The 25540-nt window shown below is 43.2% G+C and overlaps 1 protein-coding gene across 3 annotated transcripts in view; it reads left to right on the top strand.

Annotated features, from left to right (window-relative positions):
- The window catches only part of Sox102f (transcription factor Sox102F), a 206341-nt gene that overhangs the window by 18513 nt on the left and 162288 nt on the right, over positions 1 to 25540 (top strand). The window contains exon 1 of one of the 3 annotated variants that reach the window (XM_072006641.1): positions 115 to 2021. The exons of the other annotated variants lie outside the window; for them this stretch is intronic. The gene's annotated coding sequence lies outside the window, so the exon portion shown is untranslated. Of the gene's footprint in view, positions 1 to 114; positions 2022 to 25540 lie in introns of those variants that run through there. 3 annotated transcript variants of the gene reach the window in all.

The raw sequence follows: 25540 nt of genomic DNA, 5'->3' as shown, positions 1-25540 counted from the left end.
CCCCTCCCTCCGGAGCCACACTCCACCTCCTCCTACCTCTCTCAGCCTCTACCTCCTTCTTCTACCTGCCGGCCCGGCCGACACACATGTGTATGTGTACCTTGGTCTTCAGTGTAAGATCTGAACCAGCGGAGAACGCACGCTATTGTTATATCATTATCATTGTCATCGTCCGTGGCGATTCGCGCCCGTCCCCACCGTGTCTCGCGGACCGTGTTTTCGCCGGAGTGTCGCCGCGAAAACAGCCGGATCTCCCGTGGAAATTCGACAGCCCGTTCGCCGCGACCTCGCATTTTCCGGACGCAAGCGAGCCCGCGGAAACCAGAGGAGAAACCGCGCGATCAGGAGAGATCGCGGTGCACGCGCCGCGCGACAGCCGGTGCATCTCTCACGCGCGACAACCACGTTGCACCTCGCCGCTCCTCCCGATCTGTGCACCGGGTCAAAGGATGACGGGACAGACGGCACCTTCGCCGCGCCCTCTGACAGCAAGCCGCGCACGGGGCGGCCCGCCCGTCTGAACACGTGGGAAATCGCTGCCACCGACACAACTCGCCTCCTCTGCTTCCTACTTTGCCGCCCTTTTTCGACGCGCCGCGTGACCAACTTTCACGATCCACCTGTTCGAAAGTTTCGATTTTCCTAGTGCTTGCTTACCTTCGATCGTTTAGTGTCACGCGTTCAACCACGAAACTTACGATCGATACTCGATCGATCGCGGTCGGAGTAACGTCGTCGAGGAGTCGTCGATTGGATTGTGATTAAAAGAAAAACGTTTGGCTCGATAAAAGAGCAAAAGTGCGAGTATAAATCAACGAGAAAAGCTCGGTCGATTCGTTTCCTGCTAACTCTCGTCCCCGTCCCCGTTGCCAGCCGATTTCTCCGTCCGGGACACAGAGAAAGAAGACGTCGACTGGTCGATTAGAATCGAGGGGACCCGATGACGGGGAGGAAGAGAAGGAGGTCTCGGGACTCGACGAACGAGATGGGCAGGATTGATCGGAAAGAGGCTATGCTTGACGCCTAATTAAATCGATTAGACTTTGGGGTTAATTGTTCTGGAACGTGAGTTCCCTTGCACGCGTCTGTCGCCGCTACCGTTATCGTCGTCGTCCTCGTTATTCCGTGCTTTCAAGTGGTGGATCGTGTGTACGCGAGACGAACGATCGGTTCGGCCATTCGGTGGACGAGAGGGAGAAATCGACGCGTCGCCGATCGTATCGAAACTATTACGGATCAGATCGGTCGATCCAGTGAGTCTAGGAAGAAATTTCGGTGCTAAGTGACGATTCGTGTTCGACCACGCCGTATATTTGGCATTCGTATCGGCCGAACCGCCGGTGTCACTGCTTTTTCACCAACGTACTCTCCCCTGTTTCATCTCTTCTTTTTTTTTCCCGCTCTTCTGCTTCGTTCGTTTTTTTAACGTTGTTGCCCTCCCAATTCCGGTTCTTTTTTTTACTCTCGTTTTCCCAGGCAGTTTACTCTCGTTTCTAATCGTTCCTTTTCTACGAGACCGCTCCGATCGGATTGAACCGTCCACGACACCGGTTGTCATCGGCATGTGAGTCAAAGTGAACAACAGCGTGAACAACGACTGGTGTCCATTGTTGCATTCCGTGGTCAGTGCTCTGTGTCTTGCTATCCTTTCTCGTTGACAAACAGCACGGGTCTTCGTGGCCGTAATCGCGGTTGGTCCGAGTGACAGGCCTGCGTAGACCGGCTTCCAAGAGCCGCTAGAACGCCGCGGCTCCGACCTCGATGATTACTCAATTAGTTCAAAACTCGTGCTCCCATAGTGTAAACTGTGAAACGATTCGACTAGGTTCCAGAGTGACTGGGTGATCGCGTCAGTGTGAACGGGATAGTTCCTTGGAAGCGAAGTTTCGTGTGTCATTCGTTGCTAAATATCGTGATTCGACCTGGGAAATCCGATTATGCGGACAAACAGTCGCGGTGATCGATGATCCGCGCGATCCTCGACGCTTCTCACTCGCGGAAGCAGCCAGTTGGAACCGACGGTGAGTCTACTAACGATATTTTCACGATTTTCAAGCTAGATCAGAACGCGCGAAACTAGCACTTCGCGAAAACGATGACGCTCCGTTAGACGCTAGAAACTTTCCAGTTTCCCCTCGAAGAGGTAACTCCTGTCCGAGGTCTGGTTTAAAGTGACAAAAACGTGGCCTGACCGGGAGTGTATCTGTCGAAAGGTATCTCCTAATAAAGCAACATAGCGATAAGTGAAGAGGAATCGGCACGCCGACACGAGAGCAACGTTCCACTGCGGTGCATCGTGTGGATGCGACGTGTAAGGAGTTCCCTCCGCTTGGATCTGCTTGGTTCGTTTCGCTAGTCGTGAGTCCCGCGAATTCGAGGCGAACGCGACCGGCAAATGGAACGATAAATCCTTCGATTGTCGAACGTCGATAATCGTTTCGCGGCGGCGCTCCGTTGTAGACACGCCGAGTGAACAAACATCGTTGGACCCGACTTGTTATCGGTCGCACGTGATCGGCCCCGGTCGATTTCAACCGGTGAAAATATTGCCCGGCTGTGCTCGGTCACGTTTATAATGTAACGCCGTCGATCGCGACACACAGTTGGGAATCTTTCGGTGAAACTTCATCGTGTGATTATCAGCCCGGAATTCATCGTAACAATGCTTCGAAAACTTCTTACGTCTTGAGTGGATCGTCGCTTTTCAATTTGGTACTCTTGACGATAGAAGTTTGTATGTGATTACCTGGAATGGATTACCTGGGCAAGGTTTTGTTCGTTGAATGGAACTTTGTTGAGTCGAAGGGTTCGGAGGAAATATCGTAACCCTTTTAACATGAAGAGTATTGTGAAAATCTTTTATTCGTAAGCTATGCATAGAAAAGTGAATAATAGAAAATATCGTATTATAACGTACGATATCACATAATGCAAAAATATTTATATCTGTCGAAAATTCCATAGTAAAGAACTGGAAAGAAACGTAATGTTACCGTAACTGAGTTTAGTCAGAGATAATCTTAATTAAGCTACGAAGTATGATTCACGAAACAATTAACAATAGCATCCCCACGTTCTTCGAGAATAAATATCGTTCTGAAAACTCTTCCATTTTTATCTACGTATACGGAAGCTGAAGCTGAATCAGCCGCGTCATCGTGCAATATGACGAGTAGAAAACTATGCATTTGAAAATCATCGTCGGAGAATTCACAGATATGCAAATATGTTGTGTGTTCTTCTTGACATTCTACCGACATTTTTCCAGAAATTTTCTTAAGTTATTGTCCATTACCGGATGTGATGCAACTATAATATTATCAGAAAGTTAACATGCAATAACGTTGAAGCGGACGTTATTAAATCTTTTTCCTATATGACGAATAAACAGCTTTACCTGTTACATTTTTTGTACTTATTCCTATGATTATTAGGAGAATAAGAATAAATTTGCTTAGTATTCGTTTCTTTATCAACAAACGTTCCAGTGATTTTTGTCTGAAAGTAACCTTTCGTTTCCTTTAGTTTACCAACAGTACGATGTTTTCTTTAGAAATAGGTTTCCAGCAATTTCTCCGCCTTGCTATATTGGCAATAATCTTTTTGCTTGGTTCAATCTTAAACTCTTTTTTCAATTTCGACGTAATTTGAGTCGTCATTCGTTGCTTGTGTCAATTTGATATGTTATAAATGTAAAAAAGCAATACCCTGCACATCGCTTTATTTTCTTATGGCCGATATTAACAATCTTGTATCTGGATATGCAAGAATTTCATTCTTTTATTTTTGATGAAAGTCTTTGCACATTTGCGATATTTCACTTTATTATGTAAACCAGAAATTATAAAAGACGAATTAAGCAAGAAAAATGAAGGCTAGATGAGGGTTAAAAAAGGTTTTTGTATTAGTTATCGAGGAATGCCACTCGTAATCGAAAACATCTAGCACTGTACACCAATCTAATCTCTGACTTTTGAGCTATAATTTATACTTCCTCTATACTCTGTTTCGATTTGTATCTTTTTGTTCTCAAACAAGTTTCTTCTTGTAGCTTCGTGAAATATAACGCGACGAAGTGTTCTCGGGCAGAAAGCATTCGTTCCGCGAGACGTGCGTTCCGACCCGTGGAAGTAGTAAATTATTAATCAGTGTTGCTAATTACACGTTTCTATCCTGAGTAGAAATTCCCTGATATCATTGCTGCTTGTTATTGATCTCGCAAGACACCGACCTTTTCTAATGCGTTTAATTAATCCGATTGCGTAAGTAAAACGATCGGACCGATGCGTTTTCGAAACAGAAACTCACCGAGCATAACGATTTGATCTTCCTGCAACAACCTGTATGTCCCGGATGCGAATTAACGCTCTCGTTATTCCTGGATTTTTTGTCAACCTCCAACGCAAGTTCCCTGTTCTTTCGAACCTAATCAACTAGCATAAGACAGGTAAAAAGAATTAAGTATGGGCGCTTGATGTTGTTACGAATTTCCTCGAATTCTTCTTAGCTTTCTACTCTTCTTGAGAAATAGGAAAATATCACGGCAGCGTAGATCCAGCCATTTAATGCGAAGTTGCCTACAAAATTTCTGAAAGACAATCGCGTCCCAACCCCCGCGATACGAAATGATTTTTACCCGGTTGCACGGTGAACGGTGGCCACGTTTAGTGGCCATATTTCCAACTTAAAAGGAGCTGCTGTCAGCGGTGATTTGGGTGGCGAGTGAAGTGCCGCTTTTATAGTACGCACAGGAGGAGACAGTCCAATTAAGGGCACATTTGTATACTTAAGTGCACCGATATCGATGTATAAATCGGTCCGCGTTGCACGATTTATGGCCGCGCGGCGAGCGTCGTAAAACGTCCGGCAGCCAGATATCGGTGAGGAGAGGCCAAGAAAGTCCTGGGGCCTCCACGTTCCTGGAACCATGAACCCACGTCTCGCGAATGTTTGAACGGACGCCACCAGAACCAACTGTCCCCCGTCCTTTCCTTTCCTCGCCTCTCTACTCCAGCCTCCTTCTTTTTCCTCGTTTTAATTGCTGAAAAAGTCCATTCTCGGTGGGCCGGTCGGCCGTCACACTCGTATCATTCCGGTCTTCAGTCGTGAATGAAATATCGAGATGAATCGGAAACGCCGGGGGACACGCGCGACGCTGGCGGCCGTTCCTCGTCGGTTCCATCAACTCCGCGTTTCTCAGCGAACTTTAGCGAGCATCGCACGCGTTAAACTTCTCACTTTCTCAGACTTTCTCCGTTAATAGTAATATTTTAATTACAAGAAGTGACTGCCTACGTTGTACGTTGACGTTAAACCGCCTAGTGGCACGCTCTTCATTGCGAGTAACTTAATACCGTTTCATTCCTTTTTTCTTTCTTCAACTTCCTCTTCTTCGTCGTCTTCTTCTCCTTTCTTCGCCTCCTCGATCGCGTCTTCGTACTCCTTCGACAGCATTTCACTCGGTCTCCTGCGTGCACGCGCACGTTTCATGCACCTGCGAGCGTTCTAGAGGAGCCAGTCTCGCGGTTACCGTAAGCCGTACGCAACACGGTAATGAGTTTCGAGTCATTCCGGTCTCGAAGAGGCTTGAAAACGGCTCGCCGAGGCCGCCGTTAGAAACTCGCCGGCAATTTGTCGCGCGTAACGCTGAAAAGCACGAGATCCGCCAGCGAACGGTCACCTGGATTTTCTAATCCGTTCCGTACGATGCCAGGAGAAGCGAAACACAACACTGGTGAAATCATCCTGGACGGCTACATTGTCGATACTTTCTATCTGATCCCGCCACTGGTTTATGCTTGGAAACATCGACTAGATTGAGACAGTCGATTTTAGAAATTTGAATTTTTTCTTTTTTGGTACTTCGTGGTTTAGAAAAATTCTGATTTAAAAAAATCTAGGCATCATTCGTTTTAATGCTATTGGAAGAGAATTAGTTCCAGCTCCACTAATTTTTAAAGAAAAACTAAATGGTTCTGTTTATTACTGCTCGCTACTACTGTAGCTTACCTGTTAATATATCTATAAACTCTTAATCCTATTCTTATGCGCAAATTATTCTCGAGCGTATGCATAAATCCAAATCTTTCTCCTTTACTTTCTTCTTTTGCAATTGCTCCACTACGATTTACAATAAAGACATAATAATAACGTTACGCGTCCGAAGTAAATCGAAAAACGCTCAGTGTTCGCAACGTTCATAATTATGCAAATTTCACAGACCTTCGATTACTACTTCGATACACGGATCCAGGAGACAGAGAAAGAAAGAAATTATATGCATATTCTTGATTCCTTTCATTCCAGATATCTGAATCGGATAAACCAATGCACAAACTTGTGACGCCTTTGAATACTTCAACTATCGATCTACGATTAACTTTCCATCTACGATCGATATAGTGAAGTAATTACAGTTTTCACTCTCCTAAACTTCCAGTAATAGTTAAGATTTTTCTTTTAATAAGTGCGCGTGTGAATTACGTTTTGATATCTTAAATCGAGTTTGAAGTATCAAAATTACAAACAACCACCAAGAAGTAAATGTTAGAATAAAATAGGAAGAAAAGGAGAAATAGAAAAAAAGAAGTCGTGTATCCACAGCCCGTGCCGGTAAAAAGTTTGCGAAGAAGCGTCGTCTGGCGGAATTCGCCGGGTAGAATCGGAGGGTTAAACCCTTTACGCGCTACGTCACAAAGGAGAGCGAGTTTGCAGCCCCTGCGACGCACCAGTCGGTCCGCACCCCTCTCTCATTCTTCTGCGACGGAATTCTCTGTATGGCAGACAGGCCGGGAAGGTATATATTTCCCTTGTCGTAAATCTTCTTCGCTTGTTTCTCGCGTGCTCTTCAACGATCGCCGTTGAGTTACGCTCGTCTCGGTGACTGCACCCCACCCGGCGCGCCGCGCCGCAACTCCGTGTGTTAGCGACTCGTAAACGCTCAAAATGAAATCCTTTAAACCATGGTATATTCATTTCGTGTCTAGCAATTTGCATACAAATCTGACACGTTCGAGCGCCGGTATTGACGTTTCGCGCACCTCCGCTATCGGTACTCGCGACGTATGCTAATTGACTCCTTGGCGATTATTCTCCTTTCTTTTAACCGTATCCTTCTCTTCTCTGCGTTTAGGGTGACACCGAAGCTAGCGATTGTCCGCGGTTAGGCTGTGTGTTACGTTCTTTAAAATTTCAATACTTTAGAGGTATTGGTACACTGTGTAATATTATTGAGTGACGATTTTATGAAGTGTGGAGTACTTGAGCATGTCAGTTATGTTTGTTAAAATGTACTTCTTCCATCGTGAATCTGTGATATCTTTTAACGAATCTACGATCGATATAGTGAAGTAATTATAGTTTTGACTTTCCTAAACTTCCAGTAATAGTTAAGATTTTTCTTTTAATAAGTGCGCGTGTTAATTACGTTTTGATATCTTAAATTGAGTTTGAAGAAGAAGGTTACGATGTTGGAAAATTATAGTAGCATATATAGTAAAGTTTCTTCTAGGGATGTAATGTTGTGGGTAAAATATGTGCACTCTGTTTGCGTTATTTCTTTAAAATAGAACGCAGAAAAATGAATATTTTATTAGATATTATGAAACGCGTTATATCATCTTCCATGTTGGCAGATCGTTTTACTGAATCCAACGCTTCAATATTCAACAGCGATTGTCGGTGCAACGTATTAATGATTTCGTATTCAAACATACTGCTTGGACTTCATGACGGAAATAAGATACAAAAGGCATAGATATATGACTACGTAACTTGTAACAATAAGTTACATAAACAATATTATAAAAGCTAGTATTTCACCGCCCCAGATCATCGCGTGAAAAGTCCGTGTACCCCGAAACGATCGTAGAGCACCAATCGGGACAAAGATCGACGAGTGGAATCGTAGTTTTTCACGGTGTAAAATGCAAATATTAATTATCTAAGATCGGTGAGGCGCGATCTTGAAAAACGGCCGTGTAGTACCGGGTCGGTACGTCGCGCTCGCATAACTAGTCGCGATAATCAGATCCGTGCCGACACAAAGAGAATGAAAGTTACGTTTCTCGACGAAACAGCGTGTATACGCGGTGTACTCGACCGATAGAGGCCGCGCGAGCTCGGATTTGAATATGTTTACATTCTTGTTTTGTTTATCGGGCTACGATCGTCGGTGAGCGAGGCAAAATGCATCGCGGATCGCCGATGGCGTCTGACTTTTACGAAACAGGTGGTTTTCACCATATAGATTGGACGAACACAATGAGACGTGTCTCCCCGTGGACCATAATCCATCTTGGAAGTCAATCCAGTTTGCCTTGGCATGGAAAATGCCGTGTCTTCGACGAAACTCTCTATTGTTGTTGCCGGCTGTTCGATGTAGAACAACGTACCGACAAGAGTGGGCTGGTTGCCGATCCTGTTGGCTGCGTTTCGAATCGATCGATCAATCCGCGGCTCTACAACGATCGCAATTTAACCGATTTGGGTTGGTTGCCTCGCTGGATCTCGTTCAGGATGGTGAATCTCGTCGAAATGTTACTTTATACAGAGCGTTAAAAAATAAGAGAATATAAGTTTCAAGGTTCGTACGATACACGGAGAGGAGTTGAAAAATGTTGGATCGATATCTGAAACGCAGAATCGAGCGTCTTGGAGTCGAATAAAATAGAATTATATCTGCAACTTATCTTCTCTCGTCAAGAATTGAAAAATACGGATTCTAAAAATTGTTAACCCACATGCAAAGCTCGCGTTTAAGCTCTCCTCGCAGTCGCTTTATAGCTTCGTAAATATCTTTTTTTCATCGTCCGATTTTTCGTTTCCTGACTCGGTTGAAAACACGTTCACTTTTATCCGGGCAAACGCGAAGAGTCGCGCGCGCGTTTATCATTCGCGCCATATGAAACAACACGCGTGTTCCCGGAGTCATCTGACCCGTTCGCCCACTTAAGCTCATCGAATCACGCTTCTACGAAGCAAGTATAAAAGATCAAAGCGTTTCGGGTTTAATGCTCGCGGAGAGGATTCGAGCCGTAAAACGGCCAACAACTGAGAAATAAAGTAAGGCAGAGACGGTTCTGGGCTGCCCAAAGCGATTCCCGTTTTTAATTTCGAAGACAACACGCCCACTAAACTATTTACGAGTAGAAACAGATAGAATCTTGCACGTTGCGCTTTCGGCTTGGATTAAATTAAGCTTCGAATAAATTGTTACTATTAGTTTCCTTCGTTCTTTTAATCCACAGTGGATCGATTTCCATTCGCAGAAACGATATTATTTCGTTAATTATTTCGATCAATCGGAATACGAAAGAGGTTCGCAGAGAAAAAGTCAAACAGGTCTATAATAATAAAATCGGAAGAAGGGACCATCGTAACGATAATATCCCAAAATTACACGTCCGTGCGTAACGCTGAATCCAAAAGCTTCGAACGAGATGCGTTACCTTGCTTTGGAATTCTTACGAATTTCCATCTAAAAGCGGAGCACCTACCTGTGAAGCCGAATCGTTTACCTGCAGCTGCTTTGCTGCGTCGATGAAGCGGTCATCGACCCGAGGGCCAAACACTTTCGACTTAACAAGTTTACCTCTTAAGGTCTATGGTATGTCTACGAAGGTGTCCGAACTTCGGCCGATCCTCCGTTAAGATCTCCGTAGAGAATCTTCCTCTAGGATTCTCTTCCTCTAGGATCTTGTTCTTCCTTAATTTCCTTGTCGACATCGACAATGTTCCGAAAATCGCGGCTTCTTCCTTTGACGTAGTTCCACGATCGTAAAAGGAGGTTGGGGTAGCGGCAGCACAGAAGCGGAGAAAGAGAAGAACGCGTGGATCGTTTTCGAGAAAGGAAAGGAGGTTCCCGCTTCATCAGGTTGCCGAGTTTCGTTTGTCCGGTTAGTCCCTCGAAACGATGGCTATTCCACGGATGCACAGCCACGAGCACGACGACAACAACAACGACAACGATTTCTTCAGGAAGAGGCGAATTCCAATGGGTGGGAGGTCGATATCAACGAAGAAGGGTGACGCGACGGTGGAAGCCAGGGGGCGACAACGCGAGAGTGTCTTGTACAGAAAGAGAGAGAAAGGCGGAGGGCAGGGCGGCGGTGGGCCTAATTAGTCAGGGATATATCTGGAATCTCATGGAGGCTGAGTTTTGTAGGCCTCCTTCAGTTTTATGTACGCAGGCGGATTTCTCCGGTGGATTAGCATACAAATCGATTTAAACTCGAGATAAATAGCCACTCAAAGGCTCCTCACACGGAGCCGACTCCGGGCATTATCTTGTCCACCGGTGAGATTAACGCTTAATGCTTTATACTTTACAGCCAACGGAGCTCTGCCTCCCCGCGCTGCCTCCTGCAGTTACCACTATATGTATGCTTAAAGTATACGTACCGTCGTTTTGTTGTTGTACCCGATCGAGAGAAAACCTTTTATCCTTCCTTTAATTCTCTCCTTCTCTCTATTTCTCTCTCTTTTTCTTTCTTACCTTCTTTTCCTTAATTTACCTTTCCTTCCTCGCGAAGTAGCAACGAAGAAGCACCATTCTCGTTCAAACACCGACACTCCTCTTCCGATTAATCGAAACGTCTGGTTATCGTTGACGCAATATCGAGTCGTCGATGCCCGGATCGTTTACACTTTACACCCCCGATGAATTTCATGGAAGTAGCGTGCGCACAGTGGCGAAGGAGAATCTACTGGCTAAGCGAGAACGATAAAATCTCCATCTTTCTCTTCTGTTCGTTGTACGGCGCGATGATCCCCGAAGCGTATCTCTGTCCAGGCCGCTCGTGAACACGTCACAATTAACCGGCGAATCGCCTGGTTGCGAGCTCTCCTTGTCTCCTCCGCGAGAGGGACGCTTATTAAAAGGGCGAGACTCGACGGGAACCAGTCGCGCGGACTTTTCTTTAAATACGTTTATTAGGATTTACGTGGGTTGCTCTTTTTGTGGGATGGGGGAAGCTTTTTGTTTGGCGCACGAGTGTCGTGGATGCAAGAGCTCCTTTTTAGCGTCCTGCTCGTTTACGAGCGCTGGCTCCCGCATGCCGCCGCACACCCCTTCGCGTTTCAACGAATTATTATCGCAAATTTATTCGCGCGTTGATGATCTTTCGCGATGCGATCCGCACTTACTTCATGCGAAAAGATGCGCGTTCGTTTTTTCGTTTCTTCGAGTTTGACGAAATTGCGAAAATTTTGTGCGTGCGTGCGATGGTATATTTTTTGAAGATGCAAGGGATTCGTCTTTTACGATTGGTATTATCATAAGGTTAAACGAATTATATTGCTCGCAAGAGTAGAGGAAGAAAGAAACATCATAAAATAATTTCCTCAATGAATATTTAACCTCCTAAGGACGTGATATTAAATTGAAGCATTCTTAGGTGATACGAAGCTGATGATTAAATTGAGAACGATGTTTTAGTGTGAGATCGTGTGAATTTAATGGCGCCACAACGGCGCCGATAAATACGTACATACATATTTCTTATACAATTCGATAGAGACTTCTAGGAATTAAAACTAGTAGGAAGGATATCTTAAATAAAAATCTCAAAACCGCAAGAGTATATAGAAAAGCAATCCTGAAATATTTAACGTCTGTCTATTGAGACGGGAACTACCTCTTACTATTTTGTCAGATTTTTATCTATCACTATATATAGAATACAAGTTAGAATATTATATATTATATATTATATAATATATATATATAGAATACAAGTTTTATTTCCTTTTTTAATATTCCAGTTTTTAAGAACGTTTTGCCTTTCGTCCACGTCTTTCAAATTCACGGTAGCAACAAGGGTATCAATTCTCGCGCGAAATCTGCATGTTTCTTACGTTCTTTCGCGATATTTATGGAACCGTCGAGATTACGAAACATTCACGTTCTCTCGTGTCCCAAGATCCAACGAGCGAACAATTATGACGGGCTGTAAAGCGAAATTTATAGCGTGTCTATTGTGTTTCGTTCTTTGAATCGCCGAATCCACCTCGAAGGTTTATGATTCCGTCGGAGCCGCTAATTTATTCTTTCTTCTTTGAATCTTACGATCTATCGCTCGATGAACGATGTCGTCTACCGAATTGCCTAGAGAAAACGAGTTTCGGACGGAGCCTCGTAAATGCACGGCTTTGGTCCCCTCTGTTTTATCGAGATATTTCGATTATTCATGATTGCTCAAGGTCTAACGGACAGAGCTGAATCCATGGCTCCAGTCATTAAGCATTAAGCATGGAACACGTGGACAACGGGGAGTACGAGTGAAAATCGTATACTCCCTTGGAGATTTGTCGTATCGTCTCATAGCGCTCGTTAATCCTCATCGTTTTTATCCTAATTTATCCCGTTATTCGTAGCTTGTCCAGTTTAATTGGCTCTTGCGCAAACATATGAATTAACCATATTGAGCAAGCCTATATTTTTCTCTTTTTATTCTGCTTAGCTTTGTTCGTTGATACTTGCTTTTATATTCAAGATGAATCGAAAGAAATGATAGAATTATAATTGTGAGAGATGATTGTGGTTTGGAGAGAAGAATAAAAATCGTCTTCTTGTATTCTTCGATAGCGTAAAGTTTATTTACTATGTATAAGAATTTTCCGTGTTTGTAAAATATTACGCCAATTTACTCGGCAGATAGAGCTAATTTAGAGACCTTTCGTCGAAGAAGTAAAGTTAGACACGCACGTAGTTGCATACACTTATGTTGTTCGCAAGAGAATTCAAATGACCAACGGGAAAAATTATTGACGTGGATTCTGAAGAGATGAAGTTTCTCTGAAGCACGAAACAGATAGGATGTTTGATTAGAGAACGACCATGCTGAACATCGGGCCGCAAGATTGTGTAACTTTATCGACGTGTTTCCATTTATTGAAAATTTCCTAGATTTTTGTAGTGGAACGAACACTTTCGCTAATGATTGGATCAAATTTAATAAACTATCATTACGATCTTCCGTGTGATTTCGATGGGAGCGGCAATTGCCTTGTAAAATTTCACTAATAATTAGTTCAATTGTGCAAGAAAATACCGATATAAATTTTTAATACATTACACGAAATTTATGCCTAGACCATGCAAGTAATAACGAAGAATCGTCGGTGTTTCGTGATAAAAATATCAAGGTATCGAAAACGCGCACAAAAAGAAAAAAGATAAATAAAAACTACGATTAATATGAACACGTATCAGGAGTTTCCCTATTTATAGGTTCCCAATAAAACGAGTTAAGTCTGTATGACGAATCGTTTGCCACGACATCCGTGTCTCCATACTTTATCGTAATATTTCATGCAAAACAAAAAAAAAAAAAAAAGAAAAGAAAAACCAATGGAAACGTTTCAGCGCCGGTGTATATAAAGTTATTCGACTGAGGTAAAGAGCCATTAGGACAATTAAACGGCATGCCGTTAAACAAGAAGTATAAAGACACGGTACGGAGGCCATTACCAACAACGGTTCATCTAAATAAACGTTAACGATCGACGATTGTGATACTGGCCCGAACGAGGTTTCACGGGGAGATGAGCGAAGAAGCTGTTGGAACGTTCGTCGAACGAGGCTCTAAATAATTACTATTACGCGAATCGAGAGAGTCGAAGACGCTCGTTACCTTGATCGTTCTATTAAGCGGCGGATTACGTGTACGTGATAAATCGATAGAAGTCAGGCGATTCGAGCGGAAACATCGTTCGGGGACTGGATGAATGAGAATGAACGGAGCGAGGAGGCTGATCTTTTTCGGTCGTTAAAGCCTTGAAAACGCAATAAGAGTACAATGGACAGCGATCGCGCGCGAGCCCGCTACATACTACGTACGCATAAGCGGGCATAAAATCGTTGGTCAGATTCGAACGAGCGCGTTTATTTGATAGTTAGCGTTAAAATTGGTGTCTCGGATAATAGTGGCTTCGCTGGAAAATAAGTATGTTATACGCGGCGCGGCAATAATTGCGCGTTTGTATAATACTTCATTTACATTAAGTGAGACATGTACGATGGAACAGAGCTAAAACTCTTTCGCTACACCCCTCCATCTCTCTGGCTGTTTTAGCAATTACCATAATTTAGTTAATTAAGATGCATTATCGGAAACTGAAAGGTAGCTTAAAGGGTATCCACGAACGGAGATGGTATCGTATCACCATGCTTATCCGCCGTAACGATACCACACTCGTTATTAAGCAGTTATCACTCTAATTACGTATATGTTTAGCAAAAGAGAAATTTTCATTAGGCGATACGTGTATACGCACGCTACCGTAGCCGTGCCGCCGCTGGCGATCATCGTTCTTCATTCATTTTTATCACCTGTAATGACATACGGGGAACGTCGATGGTCGGCCCGACTGGTGAATTTGGCCATGAGAAAACACAACGTGGCTACCGGAATCGTGATATTGTTCTCATTAACGCATCCATTAAGAAACCACGACCAGACGCTACTGCCTTTTTTCTTTCAATTTTTGCGCGCAACCGTACCGCGTCCGATCACACGCACCGCGCATGCGTGTAGCGGGAACATTTCGATTCGAGTTGATGCCATGAGCGTACGCGCTATGATTTGATTTACGTATTATCGAATGATTAAGATCATAGCTCTTTTGAACCGAAAGCTAAGTTGCTTCGAAAGAAAAATGATTCCTATATATGTATATAGTGAAAATATTATTAATCGCAACTGTCCTTATTAATGGCACGATAATTTTAATTGAAGCAAAAGCTGTATAGGAACACCGTTAGCGAAGACGTGAAACCATGAACTTTCATTCGCAATCCTAATACGCTATTCACTCTATTAATTTCGTATGCAGCATCAAGTTTCACATCGAAGGCAATCAACATGCACTTTCATTTATCAAAACTATAACATTAAACATCGTATTAAAACGCAGCGCACTTGCATAATTTGCACGCTTTCTCCTCAGCTCTATTCAAATATCCTTGACCGATGCCCATAATTTAACGAATCGTCTTTCCTTCTTAAATATTTTACTCCAGAGTTGTTTCGACGGAAGGAAAGATCTTTGTACTCAATTTTTGTATAATTCGTCCTGTCTACGAGTATAAATTGATAGTCGAAGACGCGGAAGCTTCGATCCTGTTTCAATTCCAATATCTCAATCATACGCATATCCACGAACTCGTTCGCAACGTCGTACTTGGTTAATAAGCGTGCATACGCGCAATAAGATAATAAAGCGGAGGGCGATATGATAAAGTCACTGCGAAACGATATTTCCCAACAGAGCGTGAACATGGAGAAAATAATTTGGTCCATTCGTGAGACAGATGAACAGGTGCATCGGTGTCAAAACAGGAGGAAGAACAGCAAGTATGAAATGTAGAAAGTGGAAAAATTGGTGAATGAACAACAAGAAACGCAGAGAAAAGGAGGCAAAGGAGAATTCTTGAGTGTTTGGCGAGAGTCTGGACCAGCTGTTGTCGTCGAGCTGCCCGGCACTCCGCCAGATCATTTTCTACGTGGCCCATGGACGCGATGAAAACGATGCCACTAAGGTTCTGAAAATTCGGCGAAACTAATTTACGAGCGGATTATTGTTATGTAACGCGGCAACCTGCTGATAGCCCGTTGAATAATTGCGAGCGAAGAAACGTGAAGCTCTGCTTCGAGAATTATGAGCCATAACTGTTTCTTTCCTTAGGCTACGTGCATACGAAAATTGTTACGTATGTTTAAATGTTCATAGCTGTTCAACTAGGATAATTAACATACGTTAAAAACGTCCAATTTTCGTTTATTCAGCATCTCGAGAACAAATTTATGACTTTAAACTCGATAGCTGCTCTTGTTAATCGCTTATTTTTGAAAGATCCCGTACATGATATTCACGATTAAAGAATTCTCCCTTACTTAAAAATTCTTGGAAGAGGAAACGAAGATAGGGAGCATTCGAGGTTTGCGAATTAACGTTAAGAAGGGACAGATTCAGAGCAGAGATAACGATACACCTGTCGGATAAATAATTTCGACTGGTTCCGGAGACTGGTTTGGGTCGGTTGATTTCTGGCATCGCGAATCGACTGGATCGACTGCGTATCGCCTTACTCGCGTGTCGGCCGCGGAATCGCGTGTACCAACGATCGAATCGTCGACACTGGCACCGTTGACCCCAACCACGGTGTCTCCTGCGTCCCCGAGGAAGAAGCGCACCAGCCAGACCGGCTACTTTCATACGTTAGCTGTTAGCTCGCCAGCAAACGGAGAATGAATGATCGACCAGCTCGATGTTAAATCGGTAGAAACCGTCCCGGCTAATAAATCTCCGCAGATACATTCCCGGTTGTAATACGCTCCCGGATGAGAGTTATGTACTATTGATAAGGCATCGCGCAAAACTGTAATTTACGGCATCGTTTACGCGACGTGTAATTGACTATAAATGAAATCGTAGAGTAGGGGGAATGGCGCCTTTGTGGCGAACTCGATGCTCGATTTTCGGGTTTGAGAACGTGAGAGAAGAGTCGAGGGAGAAAGCCTCTATGGGAAGGATTTTATTGAAAATTTCAGATTAATGTGTACAGTAAAACTGTATTGACTGAAAGGAAAGTTTAGTTACGGAACGATTGAATCCACTTATTTGAACGTGAACCGCTGTTGTGTGAACGAAAAATAATAAATAGTGGAGAGATTGAACTTCTATCGTTTGTCCAACAAGTTTAGGTAAATAAAATTCTACTGTAATGAATAATTGAAAAATTTAATCTAAAAAATATTATGCAATCTAACAGTTGAATGAAAATCAAATAATTGGAATAAAAGTGCAAGTAATAGAAGCTTGAAAAATATTATTTAGTACGATTCAAAGTACAGTTATAGACACGACAAAACGAGTAAGCGAGAATACACTGGAGAATATCACTCTGTTGCGCACAATGTCTAGACTCGAGAAACTGACGCTAACTGGTGTAATGTAATACCTAATCTAGACATAGCATAGACTCAACTTAGATTTATGCTAAATGAAGCGGCCCACAACGTATACGCAGGTATCGCAACGATGAAAAGTCAGCTGAAATTCAGTGCGTAATTGAACATATGTAATGTAACGTAACAATTTACATGTATATAGAGTTAGATCAAACAGAGCCATAGTGTTATCTTGTTGCACGTAAAAATAATGCTATACTGTATGGACACGAGAAATTGACGCTTAACTTGTGTAATGTAATACTTGATCCAGACATAACTCAAACCAAGCAACTGATAGCGTAATCATGAGTATCACATAGTGACGGAACTCTAACCTAGCTAATGTAACTAATAGGGAATTCAGATTCAATTTGAAGCGAAATTTGCAAACTTAAATATGTCATAATTTCGTTCGAACTTATTGTTAGTCGACAGTTATATGTGATACGAATCGAATAAAGCAGGGTAGGATTGGTACGTGTATTAATATCCCATAACGTATGCTATGCAAGCTAATTTACACAATCTGATCTACGCAACAAAAATTGAAAAGAATAGTGCAACTGTAAAATACACGTGCGCCATAAAAAAATGAGAAAATATAATTTTCTTTGAATCATTTACATTTCGCTCTAAAATTTCTTTCTGACTGCAATCAGGCGAGACATACAACTCGATCCAGTTGCATGAATCACTCTATATAGCAAAAACATACTTATTTGGTGGATATAAATAACAATGAAGCGAGTTTCGTCAGGAGGCTCGACGCATCCTGTAATAAGTTGAGAAAGGGTTTCACCCTGCAAAGGTAGACCTAAAAGAAACAGTTCACGAGGGATTTTATATCGAATGGCGGTCCACACTTCGGTCGCATCTTTCGCGTGATGGAACTTAATTTTAGAATGGCCGTGTCCGAGTCTGGGTCTGCCGCGTATAGGTAATGCGTGACACCGTTGAATCGCTGCTACGCGGCAAGGTGTTGAAGCTAAAGGCTCGTATTTTTGTCGCGGCCAGCACGTCGGCTCGGCAAAATCCTTTCGGCTGGCCTGGCGATAAATCCGTATCTTTATGAAACGACGTCGAGCTTTCCTGCTTATAAGGGCTGGCTCCTTTTGTTCGGCTAAAACGCTCCACAGGACCCACTTTGCTCCCTTCCTCTTTCTCTTCCACACATTGTACTGTCAGTGGGATCAGCGATAGCGAACTCGAAAAGAGTTCCACGTACCAGGTAATTCGGTATAATCGAATTATCCTTGTATTCTTGGGATTTTTTTATCGAATTTCTTCGTGGACAACGAGACATTAATTGGAAGGCTCGTTAGTGGAAAAGTGATACAAGCATGCTTCTCGTACAAAATTTTGTTCGTCCAAAGAATTGTGTTGCGAATTTTTTAATCTTCGTGACAAATTTTGTCTAGTTTATCGTCTATATTATTATTAGTCTCAACAGATTCTTTCATAAAGATCATTTATTAGATACAAATCTAAAAAGGAGAACTTTCCTGCATACAGTTGTCTTTCTCATAAGAATTCCTTTATTACAACCGGTTGCTTCCAAGCTCGCAGAAGGCAAGTCGATCCTCTACAACCAGACAACACCATGGAATCCTCGATGTAACGATATCGAGATTGAAATTGGAACGGGGTCCTATTAGCATCAGCTTTGGGAACCACTGATACGAACCGTTCCCCAGGGAACGGCTTCTCTCGCCAGTTTTAAAACTACATTGACACACATACTCACACACGCATATCATCAGTATCATTGGTGGATTTGCTTTAATAGATAGGGGTCGATCGTAAATCGAATTTTGAGATACAAGGAAACGTCGACCCTATCCAGCGAATAAGTACCTCTATTCCTTTGTGAGACTCTGTTATCCGGTACTTAGGTATCCGGTGTATCCGTGTAAAGGCCCCTGACGATCCAATCTTATCGTGACGAAGGGACTGCTGCGCGTCCTAGGCCCTCCCCACCTTTTCGTATAAATTATCGCCACGAATTTCGAAATGCTCCACCTCCTCCGCCTCCCTTTCTTTCTCCTCGTTTTGCGGCTCATTCCCAATGTATCCTCTTAGAAGTGCCGTGGAATTCGACGCATTGTGACTACAGCTCGATCGTGGTCACAGCTCAGCTGTAAGCCAAGGAGAAAGTGGGGGTATGACGATGGTCAACTATGTTAGTGGTGGGAGAGAGATTGAAAAGGGCTCCTAATCAAAGAATGACGGTAATCACCGAAAGTAATGACCCGACGTTTCGTAGACCTTTAAAGCCTACGTACGCATCGTCTTGTGCAACTACGACGGCCGATGGGCAATAAATTGTTGGCTCCTACGCGCGAAACACGATTTCCGTCTCTGTCGAGCGTGTACCAGCGAACGGGACGCATCTCCGTCTCCGTGGCCCGACTCGTTTCACTCGTTCCCTTCCGACCGATCACGTTCGAGACACCTTAAGACAATAATAAGGGGGATAGCTTCGTTGTTAATGCGTTTCCTTTCTGTGCAAGACGTTCTGGACCGTGACCAATGAGAATAAATTTATGGTGGTCGGTCGGAGCGCCGAGCGCAGACTCGTTCGCGTCGACTGATTAGGGTAATATTTTGTTTATAAACGCGAGCTACGACCATGTGAACCTCCATTGATTTCCTTCTATTTGTTTCTTCGGATCTTTTGAGAAAGCGCATTTTGTCGGCTGTATAACGTAACGTTCGAACAGAGGTGCCACTCGTCTAAAAAGTACCTTTTCGCGATACTTCCATGGATGGATACTTTGTGAATATTGAAATTTTTATTTGATTATAGAATATTGAGCTATGCTTAAGGATATGATATAAAAGTTAGGACCGAAAAGTAGACGTAATAGTAGCAGAAGTTTTTAAATACGACGAGTAATATACCAGTTATGCGTATATTCTCGCACAAAGTCTGACATGTATGTATAGGATCTTTGGAATGACACCGTTGAAAGGTCCAGGATTAATTCGTGTTTTTTCGTTGACGTGGAAAAACTTGCTACGATTAAATGAAACGTTCCATATTCGCGGCAAGAAAATTGAATGCTCTCAACTATGTGTTAGCTCCATGTACTGCAAAGATATATGTATCTGTCAATATTTCAACGACTTTTCGCGAAGAATTTTTCTCTCCGTGACTATTTGAAAACAAGTGAAAACCTGCCTATCAGGGAATCTAATAAGATTTATAGTAAAGAAAATGAAAAATCTTACAATTACACAAATAATTCCACTTTCCAAATGTGATTTCTGTAATTATATGCGTACTATCATATTGGGGATTTAACAGATTTATTTCGCCTGTATATAAATTTGTTCCGCGGCGAGTTTTTAAAATTAAGGGCATGTTCGAATCAAATATCGTGCATAATTCATTTTCCTGTTTTTACACTAATACGACGTGTAACATATATTCTTGGAGAACACGTGTGTCTGAAAGACGTTTAGTGCACCGATAAATTCAAACAAGCGTAACCTCGTTGCGCCGAACGCGTGAGTTATTGTCGCTCCTAAGCAACTTAGACAATGCGGCTAAAACAGAGTGTATGGCTAGAATTTGAATTTCAATCGGGACGTCCATGTAAAAGTTATTTGTAACTGTCACGGCGTTGTTTTCAAGCCGCTCGTTCCCCCCGGTTCGAATTGAGAGCTTTTGCAAATGCCAGCAATTATTCTCGCTTGAGTTTCCGTATTTTCTAACTGACGCGTATTGCCCAATCGACTAAGGACAAAAGGATCAAAGGAGACTCTTATTGAAATAGAAGTGCCTCCTGATGTATTGATATATGTAGATGAAGGAAAGGAAACTTCTTTTCAACCGAGATGTCGTTCGTGCTTTACCTACGTCCGTGGTGTAAAAAGAAACGATGAGGATGAAAATGCTGTATTGTTCGATATTTGGAATAACTGCATCAAAAGGAATTGAGTCGTAAGTTTTCAACGAGAACTGTTTGTTTGAACATCAAGAAAATTGATGTTGCGTTCGAATTATTACTCGGCCTGTGAAGATGAGACCATCGGTTGAAAATGATAAATAAAAGAATCTTTTGCTCGTTTTGTTATTCGTTTCTAAGGCCGTGGATATACAGAGATCAATATGCCGTACGCGGTAAGCGACAAAATTGGCATTTGGAGCATTGGTATTGGTTGTGCCATCGCTTGTTTTGCCATCGCTCTGTATTCACACGGCATAAGATTTGTTTAACAGCCAGGTTTAGTCGTTTCACTCACACGTATGAACATGGGGAAAAAGATCGAATTGAATACTTTTTTTTAAATAATCGTTCATTATGCAGCGACGACCAAAAATTCTCTCAGCCACGAGTTCATCACGCGAAAGCAAACATCGTTTCTCGTCTCTGTGGCTATACGGAGTAGTTTGCTCTTAACCAGGTTCTTTTTCATGGCAATTTCGCGGCAATTAAATATACTTTACATCGACCAGCAACAGAGCTTCTTGTCATGGTTCCGTGTATATTAATATTCATCTAATACTACCTATCGACCATCCACCAACGACGAAGAGCAGAGAGTTTCTCTGCCTCTCTGTTTCTTTCCCTCTTTCTTCTACCACTTTGCATCGCGACCACTTAAGACGCGCAATTATCGAACTCGTTCCCAGCCGCGTTCACCACGGTGGAATCGATAGAAGAATTCGCAAAAGGAATATGGCGAGAAGAACAGAGGGAAAAGGGGCGACGCAGATGCGACCGATACCGTTAGCGGAGCCTGTAATAAAGTAAATAAAGAGCCCGTTCGACAAGTTGACTCGCCGTTCGGTCCGGCCGCACTTTTATTTCCTTCCGCTGGAGCCTCGTGGCGGCGCGCGCACCGAAGAGAAAAAAAAGGGGCAAGAGAGCACCCTGGGACCAGTTTCGAAGACGCAACGTGGCCCCGACGCTCGTTATGCACTATCATCCTTGATATCGTTCGTTGATTATGTAATTGACGTGCGCCACGGACCTTGATCTATACTAATTCAACGACACCTGCTGATTTCTTCGTCAGCCTCGCGTGGTCGATTGGATTTCTCCTTATTTCCTTTTTTCCTTTCCTTTTCTTCATCTTGAACGTTTTACACGTCGCTTTCAGTCAACAACATATATATATATATATATAATGAAAGCGATCGCATTCGCATATTTTATAGATACGTCTCCGTGATACGCGGCTTAAATGAGACGATCCAACCGGTCTGATAATGGCAAGACACGTCCGTCCAAAGGTTGACGTTGTTCAAAATTAAGATGGACCTCGCGAACCGACTGGAGCTGTCCTTTTCGAGCGATCGTTCGCACGCCGATGTAACGCTATTCTTTTTCTTTTTCTTCTCGCATCCTGCTTGGTAGCCTATGTAAAAATGTCTGAATCTTAAGTGACGTGGTTAATTATAAAAGTAAATACCATCGTCCGATGATAAGGGGAATTACTCCACGCGCTGTTTCTCAATTTGAGATGTACATGCTGTGACGTAATTAAGTCGAGGTATCGGTAAATCGCGGATGAACTTCGTTTTCTATGGAATCGATATGTCTGCTTTTCAAATATAGAGGTCTTGAAAGAAAATATTGTTCAAAGTTTTAGTGAGAATTCGATTAGGTCAGTGACGTTAAGTGACCGCCATTTGTTAAAGTTTCTATATTACTGTCATTACGGAACCAGGCCCGTAGCCAGCCTCTCCACGTACTCACGACTCGCAATTTACAACCGCGCAACGAATAGTCGCGACGGTTTCCGGGTGAATAAGTCACTCGGATAAATGTCGTTGCACGATATTACAGTCTCTGCTATCATCTTTATTCCATTCGCGTAATTCTGCTTGTTAATGGGAGAAGGTAGATGATCAGTGTTGTACCATCGGATATATTTTATTCACAGGCAGAATCTCGGTGCTGCGCGATTTTCCAGCGTTAATTAGGACCGTTTCTTCGGTCGATCGACTATCCTTTTTATTCCTCTTTTTACCCACGACTGCTGGAATCTAATTGGCCAACCACGAATAGAAAACGTGGTCCACGTGTGGAAAACTCGCGCAGGAAGTCGATTGTCTCGTAAACGCTGGAATCTAATTGGTCAACTAATAGATATCAATTTATCGGATGTGGATACGATCTTATTCGATACGTTAAAACGTTTCAGATGCTCGACTCAAGAATATCTCCTCTGTTCTGATATCTATCAGATACGACGAACCTGTTCATTACGAGCGTCGGCAACGTTCGATGTTTCCGGTGAAAATAGCATCGCTGATGGGGAAACGGCTCGACGCGTTTTATTACCATTCTTTCTCCTTCTGGACTGACAACTTTTCACTCGATTAGCGACGGTTTATGTATATTAAATCTTCGTGCTTTCGCGTGCGAATCGAGCACAATCTCTGAATACGATGTTACTGCTACGAGCGGATTAAAGATTGGATCGTGTTGCTCATAAAGGCAGAAATGGCACTCGATAGCTGAGCCAATGGGTACAGGTTTCATGTGCAACATCGAGAAGGTGGTTACTTATCCTGATTGAGGATTCTGATAAGATGCGTTTCCTTGGTAACATTCTATGCGTTAACGTCCGATACAATCAGATTCGTCAAAGGCATTTGCAAAGCGTAAAAATATTTTTGTAAAATGATGTAAGGTATTTGCAAGCTTGCTAAAAGTACAAGAATCCCATTGCAAAACTTGAATAACCATACTGTACTTCATCGTGTGAATGACCACTGACCACGCATCTTGTATTTATCTTACATCGACAGTGCCACTTCTATGTTCCATGTTGGTGGACGACGTGGTTGAAGCTTACTGAACAATGGCGAAACTACTACCTCACGAGTACTGTATCTCGACGTAATAGGAGGAAGCTAAATTTACGTCGATGAAAAAGTTGAACTTACAATATATCGAGGAAACCAGGAATGACAACAGCATTTTCATATTATATTTTCCAAAATTAAAATTCAGGTTAAGAAGAGATACGAAGATCGTAAGAAAACTTAATCTAACGGAGTATACGGATGTATTCAAGCTCGCGGAACGGAATTAGCCACTGACTTCGTTCGAAGATGGCATCTAAAATAATTTGTCAATTTTAATTTCCTTTCGGAGTATCCATTAATATATATTATGTTCTAACTCATTACTTCGTTTTATCACTTGTCTTAAAGACAAAAATGAAATTTCCTGCGTGATGCTCGTTTTGATATTCGAGTTAATTTGATCCGTGCTAATTTTTTAGAGAAACGAAGATAATCTTAGTTCCGCTTTCCAGATGATCTATTGTTTTATAGTTCTACCGCTTCCAACCAACGGTTGTAACACAATCTGCAACCTCCGTTTCGTCGAAACGCATACCAAAACCCCCCATAAGTAGGTTCACATTCATCCTGCGGTTCTCAATCAAAAGCCGGGTCTCCGTCAAAACTCGTATCTCGATTTGCATCGCGAAATAGTCAGATCGTGGAGAATGCTGAGCAATATGTATTTCCGATTGACCAGGTGCACAGCAGCTGTCATCGTGTAATCAGTGCACCGCGTTCCCGATTATTGCAGAGCTGCCGACGCCGCATAGCACCTGTAGGCCGCGCGATGCAGAAACGCGTCTTCAAAAGTCGGCACATTGTGTTCCATTTGGAAATAGGGCACGGAACAAGTGCGCGTCTCGGCGCGGCCGCGATAATCAGTGGCCTCGGCTGGCCGAGGTCCGCATCTGCATACAAGCAAAGGCAGTGCGCACGGCTTTCGAGCCAGTGACAACGGGTAAGGGAATCAGTCCGTAAATGTAAAGTTGAACGAGCGGTGCAAAAACCGCGAGACACACTCGTGCATCGGGCAAGGGGCCGTTTGTTTGGCTAGAGGCCGGAACGAGCGAGCCTTCTCTCCTCTTCGACCGTGTATATACCCCTGTGTGTTCTTCTGTTACCCGGTGTGCTTTCCGCCGGTTGTGTAGTGTCTTCTCCTCCTCCTCCTCCGCCGTCTCCTTTGGCATCTCCTGCTCATCCTCCCCGTCCCGGGCAAGCTGTTCTTGCGCGTACTCTCATCTCCATTCCGTCCACGGTGCCTCTTCTCTTTTTCCTTTGGCCGCGTCCACGATCCCGGAAAACACGCTCGGCTCGGGATCGGCTCGCTTGCTCGTCCGCTCATCCACGCCGCATTATCCTCTCTCGCGTCTACCGAGACTTTCCCTCGGCATCCGCTTTTTCTACCAGCTTTTTCCTGCCCATTTTCTCTCTTATCTTTCCTCTTTCTTTTCACCATGACAAGAGAAAAAAGAAATGCGAACAACCGTATGAAAATAGAGACCTCTGGGCAAGTCGTTTCAGAATGTTTTATCCAAATGTGCACGACTATGTTCAACGTTCTTTCTCTAGTTCACGTTGTTGGTAATGGAATATAAAAATGGCCGAAAGGATGGCTGTGTCTTGCGAATGTTAAGAGAGGATCGAACGTTTTGACGCGCTTCTTAAGCACGCGTGAATAATTACTCCGGATAAGAAGCGGCACTGTTGCCAGCCTTTTCTCTTTACACACTTTATTAACTCGGTAGCCTGAACGTGCGAAGGATCCGAACAGAAGAAC

Source organism: Bombus fervidus, chromosome 1, assembly GCF_041682495.2.
Source record: "Bombus fervidus isolate BK054 chromosome 1, iyBomFerv1, whole genome shotgun sequence".
NCBI lineage: Eukaryota > Metazoa > Arthropoda > Insecta > Hymenoptera > Apidae > Bombus > Bombus fervidus.
This window is presented reverse-complemented; position numbering and strand designations above follow the sequence as displayed.